This window comes from Pocillopora damicornis, chromosome 14 (genome assembly GCF_964200805.1).
Source record: "Pocillopora damicornis chromosome 14, jaPocDami1.2, whole genome shotgun sequence".
NCBI lineage: Eukaryota > Metazoa > Cnidaria > Anthozoa > Scleractinia > Pocilloporidae > Pocillopora > Pocillopora damicornis.
The window spans coordinates 6526607-6553485 of record NC_142683.1 but is presented as its reverse complement, the minus strand read 5'-3'; the positions used below and the strand labels follow the sequence as shown (position 1 = coordinate 6553485).

The window sequence follows — 26879 nt, the reverse complement described above, 5'->3', positions numbered from 1 at the left end:
TTTACGAAAGCCCGACAATGGTAATCAGGTATGTTCATCAGTGAATGAAGAATTTATCCTAGAAACACCCAACTAAGGGTCTTGTTGCACCCCCCACGATCACGAACAGCCTTTAGGTACACATACACATTTGCCAGATGAAGCCCATTGAAGGGTTCATGACATTGTGTATCAAGTCCTCGAGAAAATTTATGCGCCTAATTTTTGGGAGTCGAGTGCATCTCTGAGGCAGCTCACGCTCTAATTGAATCAGAGCGTGATTACTTGTTACAAAGTGGAGAAATGTGTGAGAAGCGAGGAAAAGTTACGGCCCACTGTGGAATGTTATTTGAAGTATGAAAATGGGAAATAGCCAGCCAACTTAAGAGGACATGGGCTATAGAACATTGAACCTGAGAAAAAACAGAAAATTGTGAAATATTTGTTTTTATCACTTAAAACCAAAACCACGAGTTAATGATCTCTCTTGCAATCTGTTCTTAGTAGACCTTCGTAATGTATCATAACGAATGTCAAGTCGGGTACAAGTAGATCAGTATTTTGACGTAATTAGCATTATGTTAGTCGTTTTCTGATGAGTTTCCTAGTTTCAATTCGGAATAACATTATTTGATACCATAAACCCTGTCATCTAATATTCTGACCGGTGTTTTCAGTTTGGAAAACAAGGAAAAAAGTTGCAGCAACTGTTCTAGAGAACAGAAATGTAGTTCTTGCGATAGAGCATAGGAAAGGAATGAACGACCGCTGTCTTGTTTGACCATAGCAAAACATATTTGCTGGTCTTCATCCCAATTCTTTTAACTTTGTCCCTTTCCTCAATGGAAAGCGAATCCTTTAACACGCCGCCGTAAGGTTCTGAAGGTAACTAATGCCGTGACGATTGATCTACGCATAGTTAGACGAATATTTTACATACATCTGAATTAAGAGCTCAATAGCAGATGACGTAATAAAGAACTCCACCACAAAATCCACAGTCACTTTAAATCTACTTTTAAAATTTTTTTACTATATTTTTATACTCTCACAGCTATCAAATCACAAAGCTAAAAATATCAGAAACTCCTTTGTCCATTCTCACCATGTAACATCACCTCCTACGATAAAATACAAAAAAAAAGATTAAAAAAACAGAAAAAGAGAAAATGCTTTGAAAAAGTTATTTCAAAACTTCCCACTCTCAAATTCGCTCGAAGATTTACATCTGTTATAGTTGCTTTTGCCGCTCAACACGGAGATTCATTTACAAGTTGCCCCGTTTGGACTGCAGCGAGACCGTCACGTTTAATATACCCAATCTCTGCTTTGGTAGATTTTGTTTTCCTATGATAGACACGAGTTCTTGCGGCAGCATTTGTCCCACCACCAGAGGAAGAATTGCCCACATCAAATCCTAGTTTTCCAGCAATATTAAATCTGTTGTGATGCTCAAGTAAGTTCGTGCTTCTAAAGTTCTTGACCCCATATGAAGAAAGTTCATGAGACTTTTGCGGCTTCCGTCTTCTAAATAAGTGTCTTTAAAGACATCGCTTTTGCGCTTAGAACAGGAGCTTTTGTTGTTTACGAGTCTCGCCGAAGGTCTTTCGAACTCATTATCAGAGCAAGTAATATTGGTTCCTGCTGACAAATAATCCTTCTCATTATACTTTATTTTTATTGCTGAAATTTTTCCCAAAGAAAGATTTGTCGGAGTTAGGAGAGTAGACATGAGCCTGTCCGAGACTTGTTTTCTTTCTTCTTCTATATCATCAGTGCATGTATTTCCTTTAAAAACGGCACACGTCTCGTTCTGTTGGTGAGTTGATTTAGGGTATCCTGTGGCAAGAGGACCTTCCATGGCATAACTGAAATTTTCTAGAAGCAACTGGTCTTCCCGACGAGATTTCTCATTAATTGTCACCTTTTCTCTTTGAGAACAATGTAGATTTCCAATCCTCAGAGATGTTGCAGTCTCCTGTTTGCTCTGAAAATGGTCTGGTGAAGAAGCAGTTACAGTAGTTCCCTTCTTTAAGAGTTCAGTTCCAGAAAAATGCTGCCTTTTAACTTCCTCGTCAACGTATGGTTTGAAGTTATACTCAGTGGGAAACAAAATGTCTGCACAGCTTCCAGCATCTAGAAATAACACAACAGAGTTATTTGAATTTATTTTGATTTATAAAGGTTTTCCTAATACCTTAATCAAACTTACAATTAACTGCCCTACACATTCCAGGGAGATGCCGGATGAAACAAGTCTTGCTTCATTCACTGCGCTGCCCGCTGTGTTGTGGCAATAAACAAGTTCATAACACAATCAAAGTGCTCTGTGAGCAAACTCGTGAATTGACACATGATTTTTTAGATTATGTTTAATGTTATCTGGTTTAGGGAATTTTGTGGTTGATTGTCATATCTAGAGTACGAGCAGTAGTTCAGTGTTCGCTAATGTAGCAAAGAAACAAAGTAACGTTTGGATAAGAAGGCATTACAATTGAAATGATCATGCTATTACATTTGACAAGGTGGATGATGTCATGTGTTTTAAACGTCTATCATTTTTGTTTCTGGTTCAAAAGAAAAGGTTGGAAGTAAATGTGGGTGAAAAGTGAAATTTACTGTCTTTCGTTGTAAATATTAGAAAATCAAGGCAATACTGTCTTAATGAAAACATTAACGATTCCCTCTTTATCAAATGAGACAAACGGGAACGAGTTTTGAGTGATATAACTAAGCCAAGCCTGCCACCGTCATTTTGGATCTCCGCCTGGGTAGATTTAGGTCACGTGCTAGGCAACGTATGATCAATAACAAGATAGAATTTCATTTCAGGCCTATTTATCAATTTTGTGGTGTGTAACTTTCGCATTTTAGTACGTTGTATGTATGTTGAATCTTCAAATTGTCTTGAAACTTAAAAGAAAATTGTTCTTTAAAAATTCACTGAAAATCGGTAGCTAAAATTGTTTGTTTAGGTGTTATCTGATTTTCGTGTTAACTTGTTATTTCGTCAGTCGCCGGCATCTTTTGTTGCTTCACACAGGAAAACACACGCGACGAAACGTAATGATCAATTTTGTCCTCAATCTCACGCTATAACAGAAAAAGCTTTTGAACATCTGTAAACTCCGAGCGCTTCGCAGTAAGTGATATTTTCAATGAATCTTCGGATTGTTTTCAAGTTCAAGGATTGTAAATTACAATTTTATGAAAAACGAAGGTTGTTCTGTTATTTCAGTATGAATCCTTGCATGCCTGCCAGTCGCTAGCGCCGCTTGTTGAAACTAAAACGAAAAAAAAAAAACTCTTTTAAGATTATCATTGGCTTCTTTTTCACCCCACCACTATTCTTAGCAACAAAGGTCGCCATTTCGTCTGTTTATTGCTCGCCAAAAACTATAAAATGCACTCAAAAGCCTAAAATCTAAAAAAAAGTTTACAGGAATCGACCAATCGAGCGAGCGAGCGAATGCCATTCCCCACATCGTATCTATAACTCGCTCTTGCGCATGCGCGCAATTCACGAGTTAAAAACGAAAAAACTCAAAATTCTGTGTATTTTGAAAAAAAAAAGAGATTACACTTAGTGGCGAGTTAACCGGGTTACTTCTAATCCGTCAATTGAAGGTACCCGGTTTTACCGAAAAATCGTGATGCAGCCACTTTTTTGGCGTTTTATCGAACTGAAACTGGGTTAACGGTAACCATAGAAATTAATTGAAGAATGTATTATAATCGTGTTTGGTTAATGTTAAACTACCTTTCTGCGTAGTTAAACTCAGGTTAGTGGTCTCTTACTAGTGCCGTGCATTGTTCTTGTCGCAAAATGTGTCAGTCATCGCGGTGTGTGTGGAGAATGTTGTTTTACGCAGCACAAACAGTGCATAAGCTCAGGAAGATGGCGTCTGGCAAACAACAGCCACAGCCACAGCAACAAGATACCTTATTCAAGCGCAACAATCCACTTGCCACATAATTCTCTATCGGCAAACAGCTGCTCAGAAACGAGAGTCATAAACATAAATAGCGAAAGAATACGGCTGAGTACTTGAAAGGACTCGATGATTATACGAAAGGGCTCTCCACAAAAGCCATGCATGGCAGGATTAGTGCTTTCCTCAAGCTATCGCTGATTTATCGGAAAGACCCAATATCAGTGACGATTCAATCGACGGCGATGAAGAATAATGTAATTTGTGTAAATTAGAATTAAGATAAGTGATTATTTTGCCGGCACGGAAAGGTGAACTGGGTTCTGGTGTAGCGCGCGTGGGACCGCGGTAAGGAGGTTTGAAATAGTGACTGGTTAGTTATGCGCGTCATTCTACAGTCGGCCTCACCGCGTCATCTTGCTTTGTTTAGTTTAGTTTTCATTTACTCTGTTAGCCTTAATCTCTTTACCATCCGTAGTGGTCCCTATCTTACTTAACTGTAGCATCTGTAGCACATGTAGCATCTCGTTTTCTGCTCATATTCATGTTAAAAGGCGTTATTTTATTAGTTTTGCCTTATAACCCCAAAAGTGACGCTATGGCATAGGTCGGGATTACACGGTCCCTATTTTTCCAATGGTTGTTTTTTTTCGAGTTTACGTGTCCGGCCGTGGCGTGTTCTTCGAATTACTGTAACGGTGGAGTTTTTTTCACGTGAGTTAATAAAATGTACGATGTCCAAGTGTTGTTTTGTGTGTTCGGTTGTGTAGCGGGGGCAAAATCTCTGACATCTACGCAAAATCAACATCACTGTTGTAAGAACTGCCTTGGAAATTTGCGTAGTGCGCATCGGAAGGCAGGGGGATTGCCTTATCCGTGAGGGTAGAGAAAGGGAACGAAAAGAAAGAAAGGAGCGAGAAAATAACAACGTGGTCCTCTAAGCCTGCATATTTTTGTTTCCTCCCCCTCACGATGTCAAGTTCACCCACTTCATAGCCCATTTCAGTGCGGCCGGTCAAAAATTATATCCCCGTTGTTTCAACTTAACCAGCTTTCACCGAATTAATATTTCTGGAAATTTTAACCAGGTTTTCTGATTTTTCTGAAAAATCAGAGTCGTCATTACATAAACGACGAAGTACTAAAAACTGTAAAAAAGGTGATTCCTATGTAAAAAGTAAATTTCTTGGCCAGAAGTTCAATTCATGGCGACGGCATAGGGCTAATTTGCATTTATGCAGTTCAATGGAAGGCAAGAACAAACCTGTTTTCTTATCTCCTTGTTGAGGCAATAAATTTTCAAAGGAACACTCTGGCGCCAAAAATGGATACACAGCAGCTTGATAAAGTGTAAGTCTTTCACCTGAGATCGTGATACAAAGCAAAGAACAAAAGTTGTTTCCTTTTTCTCACGTATCAGTGCGTTTGGCATTGTTTTGCAGGATAACGATTTTAACAAACAAAGTGTTTCAAGTAAAAGGTTACACAAGCTATGATAATTCTGTATATTGACCTTGTTTATATTTCAGCAAGCCAACTAAGAAACGTGCAAAAGAAAAATTTCTTGAATTGAGTTTTAGCATCACATTTCAGGTGATTGTCCTCTAAAAGCAATAAAAAAAAAAAGGTTTAAATGAACAAAGAGCCTACATGCGTTGATTCCTACAGTATTTCCTATGTGGGATTTTATTGCCCATGAAAATATATTTTATTTATGGATTTTTTTTACCATTCATTTTTTGGGGGCAGAAATAGTTGGAAAGGTAAATGAAAGGATACTTTTTTCCTAGGCATCTCATTGAACCACCTCTAAGCATCGCTCTCTTTCCAATGGTTCCTCCCTCGTATAAAGGATAAGTCGTCTTTTGATATTTTGCTAATGTATCTTAACCCTTTACTCCATAACATCAGTATGCATATTCTCCATACTACTCTCTAGACATTTCCTAAGGCTCTGACAAGGAGAATTTGTTCAACAATCGAGAGTTTCTTTAGTTGGTGATCATTTCCTTTATTCTCCTAACTGTAATGTTTAATTCAGGGTTGATGTTGTAAGGAGAAATTAGATGTTTGTCACTCTTAGGAGTGGAAGGGTTAAAAGTTCCATGTGGCCTTTGAACCACTTGGGCCTCATTGGCATGAGATTATATTGTATACATTAACCCTTTACACCCTAACATCAGTATGCATATTCTCCATACTGTTCTTTATACATTTCCTAAGGTGCTGACAAGGAGAATTTGTTTAATAATCGAGAGTGTCTTTAGTTGGTGATCATTTCCTTTATTCTCATGACCTTGATGTTTGATTCAGGGCTGATGTTGTGTGGAGAAATTGGATGTTAGTCACTCTTAGGAGTTAAAGGGTTAAATCAATTGTTTATTTAAGTTGTATACCTGGATTTATAAAATATTTGCAGAGACCATTTAAATGATGTTGAGGACTAGGTCAGGATTACCAAAAAAGTTTGAGATAACTTGATACATTGAATCATCTTAAACTTGAATTTACCTGAGTTGTGGTGACCTATAAACTGTGACAAATCTTCAAAAAATTTTCCAGTATGGAATGGACTCCAGGGACCAAGAATACTGGTTACCTGCAACCAAGCATGAAAAAGAATTTGAAAAAAATTGATTGAACTTATAAAGTACAGTACCCAGAAGGTCAAGAATTGTAAGCTAACTGCAATTTCGTTTGTATTCACACTTCCCCAAAATAGAAGAAGTCTAAATAAAGTGTAGCCAGATGAAGGCAGTTACTGCATTCTTATTAGTGTATTAGTTACCTTAGGTCATAAACAGCTTGTAAAAGTACCAATAATAAAAAAAAAAACAAACAAAAACATACCTCTTGCAACACTTTAGTCCTATTTCCTCCCAGAAATAAAGGTTTGCCTATATACAACTGTAACCAATGTTCATATTAAAAGGACATTATTTCATTTCCTCACCAGTAACATTAATGGCTGAGTGAGAGAAATACAGAGAAATATCCATCGTAAAACTGCCAAGTATCATCTGTTATTAGCTCTGACTGATAGCATAATATTCATTAACGATTTTTTAATTATGGTGAGAACATACACTTAGTCAATTAACCATTTACCTCAGCTACAATGCATCCCAGAGACCAAATGTCAATCTTAGGGCCAAAAGGAACACCAAACATTACCTGGAAAGAATTGACACAGAGCTTTCAGTTTCAACTGACTGCCATCAACGTTATCAAGTGGGAGACACCTCATTGCATTGAACAACATTTAGTGGGACCTTAATTCTTCCTTGGACTGAACTTTAAAATTCAAGTTTCCAACAACCACTTAAAAATGGTCCTAATATGTACATCCCCCTTTTATTTGCACCTGACATACAATCATGGTAAAAATGATTGTGTGAATTGAAATATTTTTTTCTGATATGTTTCTTGAAATGATACACCATAGAACAGAATTTTCCATCTGCAACAGGCCAGCTGCATTAAGTTGTTTTATAAAACACAAAATGGCAGAACTTCACTGATCATCTTTCAGAGAGTGCTCCAATTCATGCAATTCCAAATAAAATAGTTTAATCTAGTTTTATTTTCCTTGGATTGATTTGGAAAACACTGAAGTTGCATGCTTGTAACCTACATGTAAAATTTGTCTCAAAATTCATGAAAACAGCAATATCTTTACTTTACCTCAGGAGCTCTGTAGAGTAAAGTTTGTAGTTCAAACTCATCATAATACAAGGAAACCGGCAGAATTAAACAGAAGAAAGTAAGAATTAAATTACATATTTTGCATAATTATTAAATTTCATTGCTGATGGTGGCTGACAGGGCTCCAAGCTCATTTTTCCAAAGAGTTGCCTTTTGGCAGCCTTCAAATGTAAAATGGTCACCATTTAAAAATTTTTGGCTGCCTCTTTTTTCTGTTTTTTTTATCTGTTTGTCACCAATTGGTGACTTTTGCCAACATTTTAGCAGCCAAATATATATTCACTTGTTACGGTGATCAAAATGGCTGTAGCTTCTCTCCTTTAGCTGCCCCACATTTTCTTATAAATTACTTTTGAGAATCTGATACTAGATCAAGATAAGAACTTCTACCTGATAAGTTTGTGTATTCTCATTAACTGTTTATTGGATAAGGTATGGATATTCTAGGGAGAAGTTACATGTTAAAGGGGTAAGCACATAGTAAACAATTCTCTGTAAACAGTTTTTCACAGCTGGTATGAGTCCTTATCCTCTGTACAGAATTTGCCTTTCATTATACTTTGAATAGGATCTTTTAACCCTTTAACCCCTAAGACTGATCAGCTTTTAATTTCTCCTTACAATATCACCCCTGAATCACACATTAGGATCACGAGAATCAAGGAAATGATCACCAACTTATAAAGCTCTTGATTTTTACACAAATTCTCCTTGTCAGTGCTTCAGCAAATGTATGAGAGCAGTATAGAGAATATGCATATTGATGTTAGGGTGTAAAGGGTTAATAAAGTCTACAGTACAACAATTCTGATGCATCTAGCTGCATACATTTAATATTTAGTCACTAAAATCACCAAATAATAGAAATTACATGTACCTCTCTATGAACCCAGTGAATTGCATTTCCAAAGTCAACAACTTTTATCTTGGTTTCATCACCTACAGTGTATTAATATAATATACAATTTTAGTACATACCAAACAAGTAAATAGTGCTTTTTGCATGTGCTGATTGGCTGGTTCCATTTAGTGAATACCAAGTACTATTCACCTCCATGCAGCCTATGAGACAAAATCACATGTTAAGAGTTTGATTTCTGACCAGTTTTTGGTATATTGAAAGAAGTAGACTAATTTTTTGGTATCTATGTGGTGACTAACAAATTTATTCACTTCTGTCAGTGTCAGTGAAAGTGGTGGATATTCACTGAGCTGCGAAGCAGTGAGGTAAATATCCACCAGGTCAGGTCTGTGACTAAAATTGTTACATATACAAAAAAGTTGTTTTATTACTGTATTAACAACCAGATCTCTCAATGGAGGTTGGCTGTCAGAAATGTAAAAAAGGCTACGTCCATAAAAGGTTTAGTCCATAAATTCCAAGCCTACTGCTCCCATGCATCAAAATGTTTGCAACTAAGACATGGGGCCCTATACAAGGCATCCAGGCACCATCATGATGACATATACATGATGATAGAAACAAAAATGGGATGGTATATTCATGATATTTTTTGTTAGGCAAATAATTGTAGCTGATATGAACTCTGAGTATTCATCAAAGTAGTCTTTCACTGACCACTGTACTGCCCTTGCGAAATGGCTTTTGGAATTCCTAGGAATTCCTAGGAATTCCTAGGAATTCCCAACCATAACAACTCTGGTTCTAAAAACCTAGAAATTCCTAGAAATTCCCAGAAATTCCCAGAAATTCCCAGAAATTCCAAGTTTATAGCCAACAGGACTTGGAATTCCTAGGAATTCCTAGGAATTCCAACTCAGAGAACCAATGACTTTCCCTGAAAAGCTGTAAATCTGAAAAATTCCTAGGAATTTCTGGGAATTTTTAGGAATGTTTAAGAATTACTGGGAATTTTAAGCAAAAATTTGAGGCTTATGATATAAAATAAATACTTTAAATTAAAAAAAACCCAGCTAAAATTCAAGTATTCAATGAAATTTATTTAAAAGCTTGATTAAGGCGTACATGTAAAATATTTTTGATTAATTATTAACATCAATGTGTGGTAATATTAGGATGGAATTTGATTTATTTTTCTTTTCTTGAAAACTTCATACAGATTAATCCTCAATTACAGCTATTCATATAAAATAGTTCTAATCAATCATTAAATTTGGTTTGACACAAATTGTGAATAAAATCTGTTGATTCTTTTCCAAAAAATACAATATCCTAAGTTATATTTATATAGTTATATTCTTGGGAGTGAAGGGGCTAATTACAGACAAATAAAATTGATTTTTTTATTAAAATCTTGTTATAACTGTAACAATAAATTAGAATGAAGTTATCCTAAACTGCAAACTTAGCTGTTGTTTGTACTGTTTGTATTTTTTTTCCTGGACTCACAATGAGTTGGCCTTGAATGAGGTTATCAACAAGAACCTTGACCATTTTGTAACTGGATTCCTTGACATCTGAATTTGAAAACAAAATAATATATTAAAATATGTACGTTTAAAGCTCAGACCAGGCTTTTAAGATGGCTATGAGGAAAAGGGCATTCATTGGATTCTCAAATTGAGAAATCTCTGTTATATTGAGTGACTTTTATATTGGAGTTAGTACATCTCTCTCATGGATTTTACTAAAAAAGGGCTGAATACATTATTTTGTTTTTACCAAGGAGGGCTTCTTTATGTACTAAGGTTTGTTATGAATCTTGAATGTTCCCAAACGTGACTAGAGGAATCTTGAAACCTTACTGATAGGTTTATTTCATTGTAAAGCATAAGCTTAAGAAACTGCGGCATGCAAGTGACCGATTCGATTCTCAGAATTATTCTAGTTTCAGTTGCGCCGAGCGTTATGTAAGCTTAATTCAACCCGCTACATCTATTCTTTTATAAGATTTTGATCACAACGAATATCGCAATTTTTACTCACCACAAACTTTCAAAATCGTAGCTTTACAGATGGCCACTCGACCCTTGTTTGTACAACATGATCTCGAGACCGAAATTACGATTATCGTTATTTCTAAATTGGCACCAAATTTATGGATATAGTAATTTCGTGGCACTCTTTACCAATGCTCTTTACACGTGTAAATAAAGAGAAGGACTCGGTTCCACTGTCTTACAACATTCAAGATGGCGAAGGAAAGGGGTAAATGTGCGTTCAGTTGTGATCAGCATGATCTCGACACCAACATAACGATTACCGTTATTTCTAAATTGGCCCTGAAATAACGAATATCATAATTTCAGTGCATGTCTGAGACCTTCGGGCTCGAAGCTTGGGAACCAGTATTCAGGGAAAGATAAAATGGCGGCTTACGGCGGCGAAGGAAATCTCAGTAGTTTAATATTTAGCGTGAAAAGGCTTGGGTGTTGTGATCTGGTTCTCAAGTAAAAAAAAAATCACGGTCTGCAATGGCCCTACCACCTTTTGAACAACAAGAAAACATTGAAACGGTGGTAAAAAGCAGCAAGTTTCGAAGTCTAAACGAAAGATGGGTAAGCTGAGTTTCAGTCAAATATCATGACATTTGGGATGTAATTTCGATACCGAATAAATAGTTCTACATGGTTATACACGCATAGGATTCTGTTGTGTTCACGTGAAGGCCATTTCAGCCATTCCTGCCACTTGTAAGTGGTAGGAAATAAAAGATATGTATAGTTGTTTCGTATTGAAGCCCTGTGAAATCACAAATTTGATTTATTTCTTCTTTGTTTTAGGTGGTCATTATCCATTACTTTTGGAAGTCGATGCTGATAGTTTTGTCCTTTATGACGCGAGAGAGCAAGATAGTGAGTCTGAGTCCAGTAAGCTTCTTTGAACACAAACTTTAATCACTTGAGAGGCAGGTTACCTTTAGAGCTAACGAAACAACAACAACGCGATAGCGACTCTCTTATTATAAAAATGTGTTTTTTTCCGTGTAACCCGAGAACTGACACGTGAGTAGTCCGAAGTGATTACATAACCAGTCCAGAAAGTTACATAACAGTTGAGAGTTACATAAGAAAGAAAAAGCAAACGTTGATGTCCGGAAGGTTTTTTTTTTGCATATCATAACACTGATGAGAAAGAAAAAATGTTTATGATTATTTCTTCTCTCGAACATTTTACTATTTAGGTACCAAATAATCTTGATACTGAAGATCATTGCATCCATTATGAAAAAATTACCCTTGATTGCTTTGTCAACTGGAATGTATAATGTAATATACCTTGTGATTTGTGGTATTTTCACAAGTAAACTAGAAATACTTGAAGAGGGTAATGATGTACTTAATGCAGAGCATTTGGTACAAAGTCTGCTTTGCTGTAATCTACCTGAAGGTGCTTTTTATATGCTAGTAAGACTTGCACAGCCCAGTCAAAATGTTTTTGAGTAGTAGAAAAGCTGGCCAAACCTCTTCCTGAAAAGCAGTCTGAAAAATGTGAAGTTAGCGGAAGGTACTTCATTGTAGGCGGCCAAATTGTAAGCTGCCAGCCCATTTTGAGTGACCAGTAAAACTCAAGATTGGCTATTTTAGCTAATTTTATTGAGAACCAAATTCCCAGCAACGGGCACAATTTTACTGGGCTATTTGTTATTTAACTACTTAGTAATATTCTTATTAAAATTTACTGCATTCCTTTCTAATAATTTGCTGCTGATTGTATGCTGTATATAGCTTATGATTTGTGTGATTTTCACAAGTAAATTAGAAATACCTGAAGATGGTAATGATGTACTAGATAATGTACTTGATGCAAAGCTATTTTGGTGCAAAGTGTGTGCCTTGTCTGTAGGTGATTTTGCATGCTAATAAGACTTGTAATTCAAATAATACACATCAGCTGGAGTGGGAATATTAAAAGAAAAATGATAATATTTAGCTATACCAAGTTCTGGTTTTATGTCCAAAGTGTGTGCCTTGTCCATAGGTGATTTTGCATGCTAATAAGACTTGTAATTCAAATAATACACATCAGCTGGAGTGGGAATATTAAAAGAAAAATAATAATATTTAGCTATACCAAGTTCTGGTTTTATGTCCAAATTAAGCACTTAGTTGAAGATCACTGCACTGCTCAGGTCCAGAAGGCTGAAAGAGTACTGTCTGCTGTTAGTTTGATTTTTGTCATTTCTATTGATTTATTTTATTTATCAATGTTTCTTTGAATTGTAATTCATTGATCTCTTTCAATAGTGCAGGTTCACTCATGTAACCTAATCTCCCACTTATGTATGTATGTATGGATGAGCTCAGTCAAAATGTTTTTGAGTGGAAGGCAAGCTGGTGATAGTAATAGGCAGCAGAGGCTGAACCTTGTCTTGAATGGAAGTGTGAAAAGTGTGAAGTTAGCGGCAGCTATATTGTGGCAGGCAGCCAAATTGTCAGCTGTGGCACATTTTGACTGGGCTGATTGTGTGTAGTATATATGTGCACTTCTTTTAGGGTGTTAAACAGGTTAAAGTACCAAGAAATCCTCTGTGATAACTTGATAATTCAAGATGTAAAAATTTTAAATAATAAGGTAAAGCTTGATCATTCTTAAGAGTTTCCATTTGTTCTGGAAATTTGGGGGAGGGTCAGGGGAGCATTATTTATACATAAATAATGTACATAAAAAGTAAAAAAAAAGGACCAAAAGTTGACAAAAGCGCTCAATTCGACCTGAAAAACACTTTTTTTTTTTTTTTTGCAAAAATCAGCCTATTTTACATTCAAAAGCACGATGTCTTTAACAAAATAGGGATACAATCCATGTGAAAACACTTATTCCAGCTAAAACGCAGTGTTCTCAGTAAAATTTGGGGAAAAAACGCGTAAAAACCGTCAGAAACACGACAAATTGGGCTGATTTTACCCACTTTTTGTATAAATAGTTGCCAAAACCCTCTAAACTAGCTGGAACTACATGTTTTTCACAAGATCGCCATAAAATCTTGAAACGTTGCTTTAGGGACCTTTATGCCTCCAAAACGAGTTTTTACTTTAAAAAAAATGGAATGAACAAAGATGTTAAAGGGGAAAAAGCTGTGAGAAAGGAGAAGTTTAGTGTTGCTGTTTGATATGCCGCCCAGATATATCAATTTATTAATTTAACGCCTTTAGCCGTGGGCAGAAGTTTTTCTCTAGACTAAGAGGACCCTCCCTATGTTGACGAACCTCAATAACTCGTTGATTTTACTGTTTTTACACAGATTTGATTTTAACCATATTCGCCAAAATAACTGCCAAAACACGGCAAACCAGTATCTCGGCCAAGAGCGATATTGGCCATTTCACACATCCTTATTAGATATGAATTTTATTAAAGATTGTCATTCTAGCATATGTTGGCTAGTTTCCACAGGTTTCTTGATTTTCATGGGAAAGTGGCATTGGTTGGTACCATGACCAATCTCCTCGACTTTCCCATGATTTTCATAGGATGTTAGCAACCCATACTTCGAACCTCAGTTTTTTTTTTTTTTTTACATTGGCGCGAGTTTCACAACTTTCTTGTGGTTTGGCATTGACTCAGAGTTGGGCTTATTTTTATGGCTAATCCATCGGCGACTTTCTCATGATTTTCTTGGGTTCTTAACAGTGACACGCACTTTGGAACCATAATTTTATAAATATGTCAACACTGGCAAATACTGCTAAAATCTACACTCTACTAAACTCCATGTACCACAATATCCACACAACTGCGTGTGCCTACTTGAAAATCCTAACCCTAACCCTAAAACTATCCAGTTAGCCTAGTATTGTATTGCTAGTTTGAGTGACTAAACTGGCTCAAATGATCCAGCTGCTCAAAAATCTAAGCACAGAGTAAGTTTAAAAGATTCAATTTTGTAAGGTTTCGAAACAGTTCCAAAATTAACATGCACATAGCTCAGTGTAAAACATCGAAGCTTCTAGGACTTCTTATGATTCCTACGAACGTACACACCTAATGCACGTCAATTTGCCTTTGTTGTCCTCGAACGATCACGTCTTCACGGTAACGTGGTGTAAGAACTGTACAGCACTTTATAAATATATGTTTTACTTGACGGTAAAAGTTTGAATCCGTACAAGGAAACGTAACGGAAACAGGCGATGATAATGTTCCGTTGACAGAAATGCAACGGAAACGTGTCGTCATATTTCCGTTCAGGAATCATAACGGAAACATAACAGGTCCAAGGAAGAAGTGAATGATGTGGAAACATAGAGTTTCATTTTTCCGAATTACGGAATCATGCTATTTCGTCCTGTGCTCACTCTAACTCTGTGCTATCCTAAACCTAACCCAAACCCCAAACCAATCCTAAGCTATGGTAAAGGGTTTAAGTCAGGGTTGAGGATAGGGTTAGGGCAGGAGCCCATTACCTGGTTAGGGTTAGAGTTTGGGTTGCTTCGGGTCAGAGGGGTTTAGTGTTACAATCAGGGTTAGGGCTAGGGTAAAATTATGCTTAGAGTTAGCGGGGTTTAGTGTTAGAATTAGGGTTAAGGCTAGGATGAGGCTATGCTTAGGGTTGGCGTTAATATTTTTCTACAAGCATTCAATTGCAGGGTTTTTGGTATTGTGTTTGTAAATTTCAGTAACTACTTGAAAGTTTACTGAAAAACAAACGATAGGCCGACTGGTACACTTACAGGATAGATAGAGAAGGTTGGGGTTAGGGTTAGGGTTAGGGTTAGGGTTAGGGTTAGGGTTAGGGTTAGGGTTAGGGTTAGGGTTAGGGTTAGGGTTAGGGTTAGGGTTAGAGGGTCTGCGGTTGAGGTTAGGGGTAGGGTGAAGGTTTGGGGTTAGGGTTTGGGGGTAGGGTTAGTGTTTAGGGTAAGGGTGTGAGCCTCTTAAAAAATATTTTTAAGAAGATTTTGTCACCTTTTTCACTTAAATAACCACCTGAAGAATTTTGACCAGTTAGATTATTTGAAGCGAATGGATTAATTTTGATTGGGGTTTAATAACTTTTAGTAGTTGGATTATTATTTTTACCAGTTGAACCACTGTAATATGCTGGATCTTTTTAACTAATGTTACTATCCTTACCTGAATTATTTGAACCAATTTCACTGGTTACACATGTATTATCCAGTTAGACCATTTCAAGTGGTTGGATTATTTAAACCAGTTTGTCCATTTTAGATATTGGCATCATTTTATCAAGTTGGATCATGTTAACCAGTCGCACCATTTTACTAGTGAGATCGTTTCTTCCTATTGGACCATGTCACGTAATTAAAATCTTTTCACCGTTTAAACCATTTTATCTTGTTTTTGCTGGTTGGACCATGTTAACCAGTTGCATCATTTTGACTGGAGTGAAAAGTTCCGTTCTTAACCCGAGCCCTAACCCTAACCCGGGGTTAGGGTTAGGGTTAGGATAGCTCGCAGCTAGAGTTAGGGCTTGGGTAGGGTGGGATTATGATTAGGCTGAGGGTCACAATTTTTTCTGAAAACATCCAATTTTTTTTTGGTATTGTGTTTGGCTCTAAACTTTAACAACTACTTGAAAGTTTGCTTGAAATCAAAATATACTATTTTTTGCCAAAATAACTGCCAAAATGCGCAATTCGGGCCTTTTTATCAATTTACACTTGGTTTAAGCTTGGTTTTTGTGTTTTCCCACAGACTCTTAAACTATTTTGCTGAGAACATTTTTTGCAGCGTTTTTAAAACTGAAATAAGCTTATTTTTGCAAAAAAAAACAAACGTGTTTTTCAGTCGAATTTAGTGTTTTTGTCAACTTCAGCCAAAAATTTTGCAAAAATCGTACATTTCTGCCGTATTTTGGAGTTTTTAGACAGATTTCGTCGCGATCTTGTGAAGAACATGTAGTTTCAAGCTAGTTTTCAGTGTTTTGGCAGTTATCTTGGCAAAAAATGGGTAAGTCAGCGCAATTGTTTTTTTTTTTGGTTTTTAAGGTTTTGTTTGCCCAAATTTTACTGAGAACACTGTGTGTTAGCTTGTCTCCATTGTTTTTTCGCAGATTCTATCGCTGTTTTGCTGAAAACATAACGTTTCAGCTTGTTTGCATCGTTTTTGGTCGTGAAATAAGCTAATTTTTGCAAAAGGAAAAAAACCTGTTTTTCAGCCCAAATTGACATAAAGGATACAGAGGAACATTTGCTTATTGCCTTTTTTTTTTGTCCTTACTCATGAAGTTGATTTTGGCATTTCAAACAAAAACTCTGCTAGAGCATTAATTGAATGACATATCATGCACTTACTTTGAAGCAAGAACACTTTTTTTTTAATTCAGAAAAATACCTTTTTATTTTTTTTTAAGGACTGCTGGATATAACCTGTACAACCAAGATGAATTTACATTCATTATTTGTCATAACTTACACTAAATTAGAAATTCAAGTATGAAATGAGGGTACTAGCCCTTTAATAGTGTTCAAAATTTCCATATGCAGGGGTACTTGTGGCTACTGGAGAAGAATCAGTCTTTAACCCTTCACCCCCCCCCCAAGGGAGATAATAAGTACAGATATCCTCTTCCCTAGGGGCAACTAGCTCAAAAGTGAGTGATCTCAAGGGCCCTCCAAAAACGTTTTCTACAGCAATAACTAAGCTCTACAGAAGCACACTATGCAGACAAAAGGTGTAAGAGAATCAATGAATTCTTTAATTCTTGGTCCCTCCCAGGCCAACCTATTGTACAAATCTCATGACATCTGTTCCAGTTTCATCAGTCAATTTTTCAAGCTTCAAGCTTTTCCTGCAATTATGTACTTGTTCTTGAAGCTGAAAACTAACAAGGTTCCTGTAAATTAAGTTTACATAACAACCTAACAATTTGTGAAAATCACACAAATCCCAAGCTATATCCAGAATTATGCTCTTAATAAAATAAACTTTTAAAGCAAATTGGGATTTTGCCCTAGTTCTTTTTATTTTTTTGTTACTTTTTAAATACATTTGTATAAATAATGCTCCCCTAACTCTCCCCAAAACTTTTAGAACAGATGCAAACTCTTAAGAATGATCAAGCTTTACCTTATTATTAAAAATTTTTACATCTTAGACTACCAAGTTATCACAGAGGTTTTTTTCGGTACTTTGACCTGTTTAACACCTAAAAAGAAGAACACATACATAACACACACACAATCAGCCAGGTCAAAATGTGCTGCAGCCAACAATTTGGCCACCTACAATGAAATAGCTGCCAATTTCACACATGTCAGACTTCTATTCAGGACAAGATTTGGCCTCTGCTGCCTATTACTATTGCCAGCTTGCCTGCCACTCAAAATTTCAACTGAGATTGTACATACATACATGTGGGATTAGGTTACACGAGCGAACCTGCACTATTGAAAGAGGTCAATGAATTATAACTCAAAGAAACATTGATAAATAAAATAAATCAATAGAAATGACAAAAATTAAACTAATAGCAGACAGCACTTTTTTGGCCTTCGGAGCCTGATCAGTGCAGTGATCTTCAACTAAGTGCTTAATTTGGACATAAAACCAAAACTTGTTATGGTTAAATATTATTATTTTTCTTTCAATATTCCCATTCCAGCTGATGTATATTATTTGAATAACAAATCTTATTAGCATGTTAAAATCACCTGAGGACAAGGCATACACTTTGTGCCAAAATTGCTTTGCATCAAGTACGTTATCTAGTACATCATTACCATCTTCAGGTATTTCTAATTTACTCTTGAAAATCACACAAATCATAAGCTATATACAGCATACAATTGGCAGCAAATTATTAAAAAGGAATGCAGTAATCTTTAATAATAAGAGTAGCTAAATAACAAATAGCCTAGTCGAAATGTGCCGGTAACCAGGGATTTGGCTTTCCACACCGAACATTTGTTAGGCATCTAGTCTGGACAAGGTTTGGTCTCTACCTTCTGTTACTATAGCCAGCTTGCCTACTTCTAATAAATGTTTTGACTAAGCTGAAAAAAATGTTTGAGAGAAAAATGGCCACAACAAGCCCACTTACTGCAAAATAAGAAACATAAAAGTAACACTTCAAATTAATACAGAATATAAGCCTTGCAGGATTTGGCTCTCAATAAAATTAGTTAAAATAGCCGATCTTGAGTTTAACTAGTCACTCAAAATGGGCTGACAGCCTGCAATTTGGCCACCTACAATGAAGTATCTTCCACTGACTTCACACCTTTCAGACTGCTTTTCAGGATGAGGTTTGGCCTCTGCTGCCTATAATTACAACAGCCAGCTTGACTACTACTAAAGAACATTTTGACTGGGCTGTGCAAGTGTTACTAGCATATAAAAAGCACCTTCAGGTAGATTACAGCAAAGCAGACTTTGTACCAAAACACTTTGCATTAAGTACATCATTACCCTCTACAGGTATTTCTAGTTTACATGTGAAAATCCCACAAATCTCAAGGTATATTACATCATACATGTTGACAAAGCAATCAGGGGTACATTTTTCATAATAGGATGCAATGGTCTTCAGTATCAAGATTATTTGGTACCTAAATAGTAAAATGTTCGAGAGAAAAAATAATCATAAACATTTTTTCTTTCTCATCAGCATCGACTTCCAAAAGTAATGGATAATGACCACCTAAAACAAAAAAGAAATAAATCAAATTTGTGATTTCACAGGGCTTCAATACGAAACAACTATACATATCTTTTATTTCCTACCACTTACAAGTGGCAGGAATGGCTGAAATGGCCTTCACGTGAACACAACAGAATCCTATGCGTGTATAACCATGTAGAACTATTTATTCGGTATCGAAATTACATCCCAAATGTCATGATATTTGACTGAAACTCAGCTTACCCATCTTTCGTTTAGACTTCGAAACTTGCTGCTTTTTACCACCGTTTCAATGTTTTCTTGTTGTTCAAAAGGTGGTAGGGCCATTGCAGACCGTGATTTTTTTTTTACTTGAGAACCAGATCACAACACCCAAGCCTTTTCACGCTAAATATTAAACTACTGAAATTTCCTTCGCCGCCCAAGCGACTAAATACAGGAATGGCTCCGACCTGTAATTGGATGATAAAAATAGTAAAAGTTAATAAGTTATATCTTAACTCTTTGCCCGTGAGTATTGTTAACCGCGTGTCTCAAAGCGGAACATGCGAGTGAAAACACCGATCTGTAAAAAAAGAAATGATTACTTACGTAGCGAAGGGAAGGCAGCCTTTCTTATTCAGCGAGGTCGTTCAGCGATATTCCAGCGTTGAAAAAGTCATCGGCTAACAAGCTCCGCTGACAAAACTCATTTGGTCAGTTCAGGCGGACGACCAGAGACTGGAGCCATTCCTGTATTTCACCGCTGACAGGAATAGCTCCGACTCAAACGTTTATTAATTTTTTTCAATAACTTTTTAGTAATTTAAAAAAAAAAAAATTTTAAATTTAAAACTAAAATGGTGAGCAGTGCTGTACGAACAGTAGTTGTAAAACTTCTTTATTCTCTGACGCGTTTCGTCTAACTCTCGTAACTTCTTCGGGGAGTTTTACGAGGTAACACTAAACGCGTATAGTTATAAAACATTGTTAGCAGCTATGACCAGTGACCATAAGGGCTTACCTGGACCTACGAGCAGGAATAGGCAAAGTTGTGAAAATTTGAAAATTTCTTTTGAAAATTTATTAGGCAAGATGAGAAATATTTTTTGGGAGCCGCGGTTTTAGCTGAAAATTTTCAAATTTGAAAAATTGAAGAGGTTTTTTACAGATGATGCCTGGAAAGCAGTTGGCAAATTAGGTTAGGATGGCTCGTACAGAAAATGTAGTTTATGGTCCACTCATTCTTTCTTAAATTTAAGTGGTATAAATACCTTGTCTAAAACAGTAGTGTGATACGATAGCTAATGAGATATACTCGTTCCAATACTATGTCATGTGATGAACAGCCTTCATTAATTTTGGAACATATTTTATAAAATCATTTTACTCTTTCTTGTTATAGCCAAAAACTGTTCGAAGATTGGTTGTGCTATCACTACAAACAGTCAAGGTACTTCGATATGATTCAGTGCGAGGGCTACTGCCACTGGTTTAACTGGTAAGACAATTTTTTTTTGTTTTTTTGTTTTTTCCCTTTTTTAGGTCTAGTGGAGTTGTTAGAAATTACCAAGCAAAATTAATCCGCGACTTTCTTCCTTTGGGTGTTGTGCAAAAATAGATCAAGAACCCGATGAATGGGTTTGTCCTTCATTTGAACAATTACCTAGAAAATCCGTTTCCACGAAAAAAATTCCCTCGATTGCGGGCAAGCCATACTCCTCCAGTAGAGCATACTGTAAATTAAAAACATCGGTGGCAGCGTCACGCAACCTTGCGTGATCTTTCAAACATGGTATGCAGTTGCTGCATTATTTTAAAACTTAGAAACTACATGGCCCTGTAGAAATAAAAGAGGGCTTCATTTGCAAGCACTGTAGACTTCAACATAAGAAGAACCTAATAAATAGCTCTTTCACTTTTTATCTGTATATAAATTATTTAGCCAGAACCAAAAAATTAATATACGCATGAGTTGGAGCCATTCCTGTCAGCGGTGAAATACAGGAATGGCTCCAGTCTCTGGTCGTCCGCCTAGACAGACTAAATTAGTTTTGTCAGCGGAAATTGGCAGCGGATGACTTTTTCATCGCCGGAATATCTCTGAACGACCTAGCTGAAGAAGATAGACTCTGCCTTATCTTCGTTATGTAAGTGCCCATTTGTTGTTTGACACGTCGGTGTTTTCGCATGGATATTTCATTGTTCCGCTTCGGTACACGCGGTTAACAATACTCACGTGCAAGGAGTTAAGATATAACTTATGAACTTTTACTATTTTTATCATCCAATCACAGGTCGGAGCCATTCCTGTATTTAGTCGCTTGTTTCGCGCCGCCGTAAGCCGCCATTTTATCTTTCCCTGAATACTAGTTCCCAAGCTTCGAGCCCGAAGGTCTCAGACATGCACTGAAATTATGATATTCGTTATTTCAGGGCCAATTTAGAAATAACGATAATCGTTATTTTGGTGTCGAGATCATGCTGATCACAACTGAACGCACATTTACCCCTTTCCTCCGCCATCTTGAATGTTGTAAGACAGTGGAACCGAGTCCTTCTCTTTATTTAACACGTGTAAAGAGCATTGGTAAAGAGTGCCACGAAATTACTATATCCATAAATTTGGTGCCAATTTAGAAATAACGATAATCGTAATTTCGGTCTCGAGATCATGTTGTGTTTGTACCGGTCCATATGTCAACTGTTGTCCCTACTTTTAACTCCACGGCGCCAACGACTTTCTTCTCTTTTACAGCACTCACGCTATTCTCGTTTTCCCATTGAACCAGAATAAAAGCTATCTTTAGAAATGTTATATTAAGCAAAACAGTTGAGAAAAGCGATCAACCGATGAAAAGTACATTCAAAGATGAGCGCCAAATGGAGTCTTCGCATGCCGCATTGTTAGCGGTGCGCGTAAATTTGACCACGTTACACCAATTCGCAAGGAACTAAATTGGCTTTCAGTTCAAAGCCAGCTTTACTACCGGAACGCTACTACGGCCTTCAGATGCATGACTGGTCAGGCTCCAGATTACCTCTCATCAAAATTCATAAAGCGAGCCGAGGTTAGTCGACGTAGCACCAGAAATTCGCAGCTTTTGCAAATTCCATTCTTTAGAACAGCTAGCGGTCAGAGAACATTTTTCTATAGAACTGTAAACTTATGGAACTCTTTGGATAATTCCTTAAAACTGTGCAACTCCGTTAAGGTTTTTAAAAAACGTTTAAGGACCAAATTACTCACAGAGTTGTAATTTTATATATTTGTATGCTTTCATTTTTCTTTTAGAACATTCAGATTTTAAAACATCTTTAATTGTAAATAGGATTTTTAATTGTAATAGGATTATTTTTATAACATTGTCTTTGAAAAGCCCCCTTTGGGAAAGTCAATAAAGTATGTTGATGTTGTTGTTGTTGTTGTCTTCTTTGTTTCCGATCACCGGCATGATCACGTGGATCTTTTAGGACTTGTCATTGGCTAGCAAAGTGAATCCGCTGGCTTGCCGATTGCGGTGTTAAGAGAAGCGCCTAACTTTATTTTGACTTCTCCGACCGGTTCTCTGCTTCAAGAAGATGGATAGCTTGGTGATATAAATAAAAATGTGAGCTCACTCTATGTAGAAATAATCGACAAGAATCGATCGTATTACAAATGCACGATTTGTGGCCGAAAGTTGTCGAGGAAACAAAGACTCGAAACTCACTTGAGTTGTGTTAATGGCAAAGGTGAGAAATAACACAAGCCAATCACAGTTTTGAATGCGACTACAAATCGTCTTTTACCCTCATATTTATAAAAGAAGGATACCACATTCGGAAGTGTAAGAGATACATAGATGATCCCAGTGTACCAGTACCTAAATCTACAAAGCTTGACCGTAGCAAGCGTTCAGCAACACGTTCCAACGCCGCCATCTCGATTCCTCAGTCAGTCGTTTCCACTGAACTTAAAGCAGTATTGACAACAGAGTAGAGTGCGTCTTACAAAGGAGAAACATTTGTACAAGAGACAGGAGTAGCTATATGCGATTACAGAGGTGCGTTGGAACTCTGGTCCACAAATAGTTATGCACTGCCCGAAGTATAAAACAATTTTGTTGATAGCTGACAGACAGAGAAGAACAACAAGTAAACTTAAGAGCTGTTATTACTGAAGTGTGACTAGCACTTTTCATTTTTATATAAAGAAGGACTTGTAATTTGCACCAAAAATAAAAAGATGTAATATTTTTTTGGGAGATCCAGTGATTGGGACATTTAAGAAATTAAGTTATGAAAGGAAACTTGGTTGGTACTTCTCACGACTAACAAGTCTTGTTGACAAATATTTTCAGATCAGAGTTTCAAATAAAGTAAATTGAAGACGTCATATAAAAGGTGTTTTTCCTCAAAGGGTACATTGACTACCTCTGTCTTGTCTGCATGCCAAATGTTTGCAAAGTGTGTGGATGATCCACAAGTATTGGAACTCTTACAAAAATGTTTTGTAAGAATAAAAACAGCAAAACAAATTACAGCAATTAGTCATGAAAATAGAGCAAAAAACTGAAAAAAAGCAGCAACAACAATCATGAAAAAAGAAAGATTAATTAGGTGTTGAATTTGTTTGTCTAAGGCATGAAATTTCTACTAAAAGTATTGTCAACAAAAAGTCTCTGACAGCGTTTGAGGCAACTGAGCTTGACTGTTCCAAGGTTTTCTAACAAAGGCAACCAGCAATGTAGGTTAGGGAAGTAAGATAACAATGTAATTATTGTTAATTATTGTGGAAGTTGGCAATTTCCATTTAACATAACTGACAGCTGGTTCATGAGAAAATCCATATTAATGTAAAGATTTACTAAAACTTAGTTTGAGTAATAAATTTCATGATCTTTAAGTTATAAACATGTACATGTATGTATATCTCTTGGTAAGTTTTGTATAGCATACCTTTTATTGAGCCAAAGTTTTAAGCCTCTGAAATTACTCTTTTTCTTAAAACCTTCACATTCAAGGTATTGAGAATTTCTTAGAATTTATGTGGACCTCAGGGTATTAAAATTGCCTCAAATTCAATTCCCAGCAATTCCCAAGAGTTCCACACTTCTTAAATTATAAGTAGTTTGTAAAGCTGAGAATTCTTAGGAATTCCTAGGGATTCCAAGTCCTCTCAAAACTGGAGTCTTCCTAATTCCCAGAAATTCCCAGTAATTCCAAGCTTTTTAAATCAGAGTTAATTTGCATAGATGGGAATTTTTGAGAATTCCTAGGAATTCCTAGGAATTCCTAGGAATTCCCAGAAATTCCCAGAAAACTGGGAATTCAGTTTGCAAGGGTCATTTGCATAATTGGGAATTTTTGAGAATTCCTAGGAATTCCTAGGAATTCCCAGAAAACTGGGAATTCAGTTCGCAAGGGTGTGTATCTTCAGAATCTGTATAAAATGTTGGTCTGTTTTTCTTACAAAATGCTACAGCTGTTATTTATATTTAACCAGATCAAAATATTACAACTATCTTTAAAAAGGAAGACTTTTTAAGTCCATTAAGTTAAATCAAATTTTTTGACAATTTGTTGCAAACACTCCACTTCACCTTCTTCAAAAAGAATGTTCTCTGGTTTCAAGTCAGCATGGATGACATTCTGTCTGTGGATTCATATGGAAAGTTGAATGAGATCAAAGCACATAAAATCCTGAAATCAGTCCCTCCTCTCAAATGAGCACCCCCTTTTAAAAAAGATCCCCTTTCATTTGCCAAAATGCAGAATAAACATCCACTTCCAACCTGCAACAACATGGAGGCATCACCAAAAGATGGGCAAGAGAAGAATCCCTTGACAATGAAATAAAATGAAGCCACTTGTGGGTACAAATGAGTAGTTCTAGAGAGTCTAAAAAGAACAGCTATTGATAATCTTACCTCCTTGGGAATCCAAGAGCTTGTATTAGAGCTACAAGCAAATAACTACATCAATTTATTACATAAAAAAACTATTATTTTGATTTCAATAAATGTGATGCACAACAAGTTTCATCTTCATTAAAGCTAACTTTAAAATGGTCCTTGTAAGTTCTTATAGCTGACAAAAGGAAAACTGATGCAATTTTATTTTAAATAACTTAAATCAAAAGTAGTTATAAGAGTTTAAAAAAAAGGTTTGCTCACCTGAAAAGTTATTTTCCTGATAACTTTCAGTTTTTCATCCTGTTAGTAAACAAAATTGAGAAAACACTGTTGAGTGACTGATATTACAGAATGTACATGGTTAGATGATGATCTTGCCAAAAATATGTACATTAAATCAATCATGTTGTTAACAAAGATGACAATCACTTTAACAATGAAAACATACAATGCACAGATGGTAATACATTAAACACTCTTACCTCGTTATCAAACTGACATTTCTGTAAAGAAGATGATTTAAAATATAATACTTACATACAACAGTACAAAGTAGAGCAATTGATTTAGAGGGAACGCTCTTGGATTCCCTAACAGCATGTTTATAATTCAATAAAGCCAGTAAATTTCTAAAGCAAATCGTGGCACTGTATCAGTGGGAGAGTATAACGAGGTAATTTGGTATTATTAACTGAATTGATAACGTAAATTAGCCACCATTAAGAGTTTCAAAGCTGACATTTCGAATGCTAGCCCTTCACCATTCCCTTTGACAAAGGGCTAATGCTTGAAACATCAGCTTTGAAATTCTTAACAGAGCCCAAGTTACATTATCAACTCAGTTGATAATACTAAATTACACTGTTTATAATTCAATCAACTGGAAAGCATTGATGGAGTGGCTGAGGTCTCAACAGCTCAAAAACCAAGCAGTAATGGCCCTCAACTGAAAACATTCTAAAAATCCACAAGCAAATATGTCAAATTGGCAAAAATGCAAGGTCAGTGAACTGTGGTCCTCTACATTCTTGTACTCATGTACCAAATATATCAGTGCTATGTTACAATTATTGTAAAACAAAGAACCAATTGGAAATCATTATATTAAAACTGTTGTGTTTTACAAGAAAAGCTGTAACTGCATACACGTAAATTATGATAATTTTCATGCATGTTTGATACTGCCAATTAAGTGTTGACATGCAAAAAACCTAGTTTGCACCACTCTGTCAAGTTGATGGATGTCAAAGGCAAAGCATTCACCATTCTCAATCCAAGGTCATTGGTCAAATTGCCTTGCCAGTTAAGGCCAGTGGTGTTTAATACTAATGAGTTTACATCATTTTTGTCCTTCAGTAGGGTCAGTTTCTTCTCTTTTCATGATTTTTCATATAGTATCAAAAAGGTGGAGTGATACTCACAGTGACTGTATAAATTCAGTCCTATTTAACAACATGCAGATATTTTGTTTCATTTGATTCAGTACTCAAAAAGGATTGTACATTCATGACTTACAAACAACTGGACAGTTCTGGAAACACGGAGAGGATCAGCCTTGTTGAGCTGTTGAATGCAATCTGCCTCCTGCAACAGTTTTGTAAATAAGTAAACTCGTGTAATACAAAGTGGATAGTAAGTTAATATAATTTACCTTGTAGGAAATCAGCTCAAAGATCTTTGCATGTACATGTACTCTACATCTTGTACAGTTTCCACTGACAATGTACACCTCATGTCAAAGTACACATGGTTGCATGCAAGCTCTTTTCAGTAGTTACAGTTTCAGCAGCACTCTCAGATCTGCATATAACAGATTCATTTGTAGCTTGCTTATCTGAAACGTACCTTATCACTTACAGCTGTATGCATATTAAACTCTA

General features: G+C 36.2%; 3 long non-coding RNA genes and 1 pseudogene across 4 annotated transcripts; 2 read left to right on the top strand and 2 right to left on the bottom strand.

Annotated features, from left to right (window-relative positions):
• Nucleotides 1–982: 982 nt before the first annotated feature.
• LOC149034193 (uncharacterized) lies at nt 983–26868 on the bottom strand (annotated as a pseudogene). The gene is made up of 12 exons (XR_016182943.1): nt 26845–26868; nt 26515–26583; nt 25448–25502; nt 25015–25045; nt 24688–24740; nt 8495–8555; nt 7596–7653; nt 7020–7085; nt 6762–6818; nt 6423–6510; nt 5176–5274; nt 983–2115 (listed from the first exon to the last, which is right to left on the bottom strand). The product of XR_016182943.1 is annotated as an uncharacterized LOC149034193 (transcript).
• LOC149034196 (uncharacterized) lies at nt 16810–19552 on the bottom strand. The gene is made up of 2 exons (XR_016182760.1): nt 19367–19552; nt 16810–19141 (listed from the first exon to the last, which is right to left on the bottom strand). It is a non-coding gene; the product is annotated as an uncharacterized LOC149034196 (long non-coding RNA).
• LOC149034195 (uncharacterized) lies at nt 20544–21622 on the top strand. The gene is made up of 2 exons (XR_016182762.1): nt 20544–20603; nt 21164–21622. It is a non-coding gene; the product is annotated as an uncharacterized LOC149034195 (long non-coding RNA).
• On the top strand, nt 22645–24128 carry LOC149034194 (uncharacterized). Its single transcript, XR_016182761.1, has 2 exons — nt 22645–22837; nt 23040–24128. It is a non-coding gene; the product is annotated as an uncharacterized LOC149034194 (long non-coding RNA).
• Nucleotides 26869–26879: the final 11 nt, after the last annotated feature.